This window comes from Gossypium arboreum, chromosome 6 (assembly GCF_025698485.1).
Source record: "Gossypium arboreum isolate Shixiya-1 chromosome 6, ASM2569848v2, whole genome shotgun sequence".
Taxonomy (NCBI): domain Eukaryota; kingdom Viridiplantae; phylum Streptophyta; class Magnoliopsida; order Malvales; family Malvaceae; genus Gossypium; species Gossypium arboreum.
The window spans coordinates 49263199-49269403 of record NC_069075.1 but is presented as its reverse complement, the minus strand read 5'-3'; positions in this window follow the sequence as shown (position 1 = coordinate 49269403).

Here is a 6205-nt window from a genome sequence, read left to right as displayed (position 1 = left end):
AGATGCGATTTGGGTTGTTGTTGATAGACTGACTAAGTCGGCTCATTTTATCCCGTCAGACGCACGGATTTTCATTGGAAAAACTAGTGAGTTGTATGTTTCTCGATTATGAGATTACACGGGTACCGATTTCTATTGTGTCGGATAGAGATCCAGATTCACCTCGCGATTTTGAAAGAAATTGCAAGAAGCTTTGGGTACCAAGCTGCATTTTAGCACCGCTTTTCATCCACAAACCGATGGTCAATCCGAGCGGATAATTCAGATACTTGAGGATATGTTGAGATGTTGCATCCTCGAGTTTAGTGGTTCATGGGAGCGGTATTTACCTTTTATTGAATTCGCTTACAACAATAGTTTTCAATCATGTATTGAGATGGCAACTTACAAGGCTTTATACGGGCGTAAATGTCGTACGCCATTGTTTTGGACCGAGCTCGGTGAAAGTAAAATTTTCGGAGTGGATTTGATTAAAGATGCTGAATAGAAAGTAAAAATAATTCGTGAAAGTCTGAAGGCAGCATCAGATCGTCAGAACTCGTATACGGATTTAAAACGAAGAGATATTGAGTATCAGGTGGGAGACAAAGTGTTTCTTAGGGTCTCACCTTGGAAAAAGATACTCAGATTTGGCCGTAAGGGCAAACTAAGTCCAAGGTTCATAGGGCCATATAAAGTATCCGAACGAATTGGTCCAGTTGCGTATAGATTGATTTTGCCCCCTGAACTTGAAAAGATTCACGACGTCTTTCAAGTTTCGATGCTTCGACGTTATAGATCTGATCCATCACACGTAATTAATCCATCAGAGGTTGAAATTCAATCCGATATGAGTTATGAAGAAGAACCGATTCGTATCCTAGCTCATGAAGTGAAAGAGTTGCGAAACAAAAGGGTTCCGTTAGTAAAAGTGCTATGGCTCAAACACAGGATGGAAGAAGCTACTTGGGAACCCGAGAACTCTATGAAAGAGCGATACCCAAACCTATTTACCAGTAAGATTTTCGGGGAAGAAAATTTCTTAAGTGGGGGAGAGTTATGACAGCCCTAATGTGACCCTAGTCGGAAAGTGGTTTTGGGGCCACAAAACCGAGTCATAAAAATAATTAGCTGTCATATTTGATGCTTATTATATGTATATATGCATGTGTGAAAATTTTATATTTGGATTTTGTTTAATTGTAGGTGAATTTTAGTAAATAGGACTTATGTGAGAAAATTTAGAAATGTGCTAGGCAAATGTAAAGTGGCCTATTAATGCATGTTATAGAAATGGTGGGTTTGCATGTCAAATTGCCCAATATTTGAGCTAGTGGCCGGCCATGCTATGGGGCATAGCATATTTTAAGCTTGGTGTGCCAATGTGGTATGTAGGAAACAATAAAATAAAAAGCTAGTAATAAAGAAATGGAAAAAGGAAAATGATGAAAACAAAGAAAAAAAAATGTCCATCCTTTTTCATTCTTCTTGACCGAAATTCAAAAGGAAAGAAAGGAGGAAATGTTGAAGAGATTCGACCATGCTTGTAGCTAAGTTAAGGTAAGTTTGATGTTGTTCCATGAGATTCATGCATATTTTTTATGTTAGTTTGAGTGCTACCTAGCCCATGGTCTAAATCTTGCTATGTGATGAAGATGATACTCGGCCATGGGTGTTGTTTTCTTGGTTGATGTTTGTTTCATGCTAAATCTAGATGAACAATGGGGGTTGTCATTTAGGTTAAGATCAAAGAAATTAATCTTGTTAAAACTTTGAACTAATAATGCCCATATGTGTGATAGCAGAACATAGACTTTGTTTAAAGTCTTGGTCAAAGGCAGTTAAGTGTTTTGGAAATGATTAAGCTAGGTGTTTGATCTTTTGGTTTGGCATAGTACATAAAATGTTGCTAGATGGAGAAAAATTTGACCAGCAAGAGGTGTGCTAAGGCGAATATAATTTTGTATATTAATGAGTAATGCATGTGTTGAATTGATGGAATGGAGAGGATGCTTTAATAGTGCATATATGTGTATTAGCCAAGTTTTGAACTTGAAACAAAATGGTATTTGGTCAATACAAGTGACCATACTTGTAGAATGTATTAAGTATGCAATCGGCCTCAACATAGACATGCATGTTTAACCACACGAATGAATGCATAGATTGATGTTGTACATTCGGCTATAGGTAAGCATAATGATGATCGTATCTTGACTTAGACAATCGGCTCAAGGAGAATTTGTTAAGTGCTTAGTTAATTGATATTAGGTTAATGATGTGTGTATTTGGTCATAAAGGTGCACATGAGAAATGTTTGATTAATTGTACTAAATTGCTCAATGTGATTAAAATGCCTATGACCATTTTGTATTTGAACTAAAGGTGGCCATATGACCCATCAAATTCATTGTCATGTTCAGCCATAAGCTAGCATAATGAGACTTTAATAAGTTAAATTTGTTTGAATTAGCTCAAGAGCTTAGAGGACCAAAGTTGGATAAGGGAAAGGAAAAAGTGATCGAATAGCCTTGAAATCATTCGGCAACATCAAAGTAAGTTTTGAGTAATGGAGCTTAGATTATGATTCGATTAGATTATGTCATAAGTAAATCAAAATCATGCCCTTTGTAAGTGGCTATTGAGTAGAAATTTGTAAGTGTGATAAGTGTTTTGTGTTTGAGCTTTGGTAATGAAAATGAAATATGGATGTGTCATGATTTATTGATATATGTGCATGGTTATTGAATGATATCGGGCTAAGTCCGAAGGCTTTTGTGCTAGGTGACTATACTTGGGACTAAGATCGAAGGCATTAGATGCGAGTTGCTATATCAGGGCTAAGACGAAGGCATTTGTGCTAGCGACTATATCAGGGCTAAGTCCGAAGGCATTTATCTTGGTGACTATATCAGGGCTAAGACCGAAGGCCTTGTGCAAGTAGTTATATCGGCTAAATCCGAAGATTACTTGAGTTTGGGAATGAGCGATCTGCTGTAATAATTTCAATTAATACGCTCGTAAAAACTCAACAACAAGGTATGTGTTGTACATGCATTGGATTAATTGATTCCTCTTAAATAGTATTATTTCGATCGATTAAGGAGCTTAGGTTTTGGTTAAGTTGATCCCTTATGTATGAATATAAGGGTTGGGAATGTAGTAGGACTGATTTTGAGAATATATGTGTATGTGAAATTATCCATTTAGTTATATGAATGCTATACTTGATTGAGCCTAATTTCATTGCTCAAAACTTAATAAGCATTAAATGCTTACTCAGTTCTTTAAATCTCTATTTCTGATTTTGGTTAAATCGACTATCTTACTCGAGAATTGTCGAGTCGTGATAGCCCACACTATCAAAGTCCTTTTGGTACACTTTTGGTTGAACTTTGAAATGGCATGTATAGGACTACCCGTTTGTGGTTGGTCATGGACCCTTTGGTTTTGTATAAATTTGGATAGCCATGCGAAAATAAACTTATATACACTTTGAGCTTAGTATTATAATCGTCTTGTATGATGTTAGTTAAGAGGTATGAAAATGTTTGGGAGCGATTAGCCATTGGAATGGTTAATCATGATCATATTTTGTGCTATATATGCTAAAGGGCTAGTTGAATCATGGAAACTATGTAATAGGTAAAGTCTACCTTAAAATAGATCTGATAGTAGCAGTGATGATAATGTTAAAATCACTAAAATAGTAGGAATGGAATTAAATAGTGAATAAATTATTTAATCGAACCTTGATGAATCTATTTTCATATGGAAGTAACAAAGCGATCATATGAACAGTATATTATGAGATATTTAAGTTTTTAGCGAAACAGGGCCAGAACGGTTTCTGGATTCCTGTTCGAATTTGAAATTAATTATAAATTAACCAGAGATAATTAGAAGTCATTCCATATATGTATAGATTCCTTTTCGAGACTGGTTTCTATAGAAACAAGCGGCATCGATATTGAAGCCTGTACAAGGAGATATCATATCTAATGCGGGAAGGTCGGTGTAGTCGAACCTGTAACAGGGAGATTTTAACTAATAAACTGTACTAATTTATTGACAAAAATTCTAGAAAAAATTTGTGGATGGATAATGAGTCTAGTTTCAGGGAAAAATTATCGAAACTGATTTTGAGTTTTGGAACTCAAGATATGATTTTTAAGGTGCAGTGGCGCAGTTAGCCATCTGGAAATTTTAAAATGAATTTGTGAACATACATGAATTATATGCATTAGCACCTCGTATTAGCTTAAAAAGCGGTCTCAAGTGCGAGGTGTCACATGCTTAGAGACTTAATTCATTTATTTTTTGTTTCCAAAGAAACTAGACTCGAAAAGGAATCTGTACATATAGGGCATGCCTTCTAATTATCTCTGGTTAATTTATAGTGAATTTCGAAAGTCGGAACAGGGATCCAGAAATCGCTCTGGCCCTGTTTCACTAAAACTTAAGCATCTCATAAAATACGGCTCATATGATCGCTTTCGTTACATTTCATATGAAAATATATTCATCAAGGTTCGATTACATAATTTATTCACTATTTAATTCCATTCCTACTATTTTTAGTGATTTTTCAAACCACACCACTGCTGCTGTCAGCATCTGTTTTAAGGTAAACTTTACCTATTTCATGGTTTTCCATGAATCAACTAGAATTTGTCATACAAAGCACCAAAATGATCATGATTAACCATTCCAATGGCTAATCGTTACCAAACATTTCCATACCTCTCAATGAACAACATACAAAACGATTATAATGCTATGCTCAAAGTATATATAAGCCATTTTCGCATGGCTATCCAAATTTATACAAAACCAAAGGGTACATGACCAACAACAAAAAGGGTAGTCCTATACATGCCATTTTCAGAGTTCAACCAAAAGTGTACCAAAAGGGCTTTGATAGTGTGGACGACTTCGACTTCGACAATCCCGAGTCCGATAGCTGATTTAACCAAAATCTATAAAATAGAGATTCAAAGAACTGAGTAAGCATTTAATGCTTAGTAAGTTTTGAGCAATGAAATTAGGCACAATCAAGTATAGCATTCATATAACTAAACGGATAATTTCATATACACATATTCTCAAAATCAGTCCTACTTACATTTCCAACCCTTATATTCACACATAAGGATCAACTTAACCAAAGGCCTAAGCTCATTAATTGATCGAGCTTAATAATATTTAAAAGGAATCAACTACTCCAATGCATATACTTAAACGCCTCATTGTTGGGATTTTACGAGCGTATTAATTGAAATTATTACAGCAAGATCGCTCATTCCCAAACCAAGTACCTTCGAATTTAGCCGGATATAGCTACTTGCTCAAATGCCTTCGGACTTAGCCCTGTTATAGTAATCAGACAAATGCCTTCGGACTTAGCCCTTATAGTAATCAGACAAATGCCTTCGGACTTAGCCCGATTATAGTAACTCGCACAAATGCCTTCGGCTTAGCCCGAATTAGTCACTAGCACAAATGCCTTTGGGACTTAGCCCGTTATCATCCGAATATCCATGCACATATCAATAAATCATGACACATCTATATTTCATTTTCATAACTAGAATTCAAACACAAGTCACTTATCAAGCATTATCATTTTCGCTCAATAGTTACATACAAAGAGCATGATTTTGATTTACTTAAAACATGATCTAATCGAATCATAATCTAAGATCCATTACTCAAAACTTACCTCGGATGTTGTCGAACGATTTTGGCGGCTATTCGATCACTTTTTCCTTTCCCTTATCCAACTTTGGTCCTCTAAGCTCTTGAGCTAATTCAAGCAAATTTAACTTATTAAAGTCTCATTATGCTAGCTTATGGCCGAATATGACAAGGAGTTTGATAGGTCATATGGCCACCTTTAGCTCAAATACAAAATGGTCATACGCATTTTTAATCACATTGAGCAATTTTAATACAATTAATCTAACATTTCCTCATGTGCACCTTTATGACCGAATACACACATCATTAACCTAATATCAATTAACTAAGCACTTTAACAAATTCTCCTTGAGCCGATTATCTAAGTCAAGATAGATTCATCATTATGCTCGCCTATAACCGAATACATGCAACACCAATCTATCTCATGTGGCGAATATGCATGTCTATGTTGAGGCCAATTATATGCTTAATACTTCCTACGAATATGGTTACTTGTATTGACTACATACCATTTTGTTTCAAG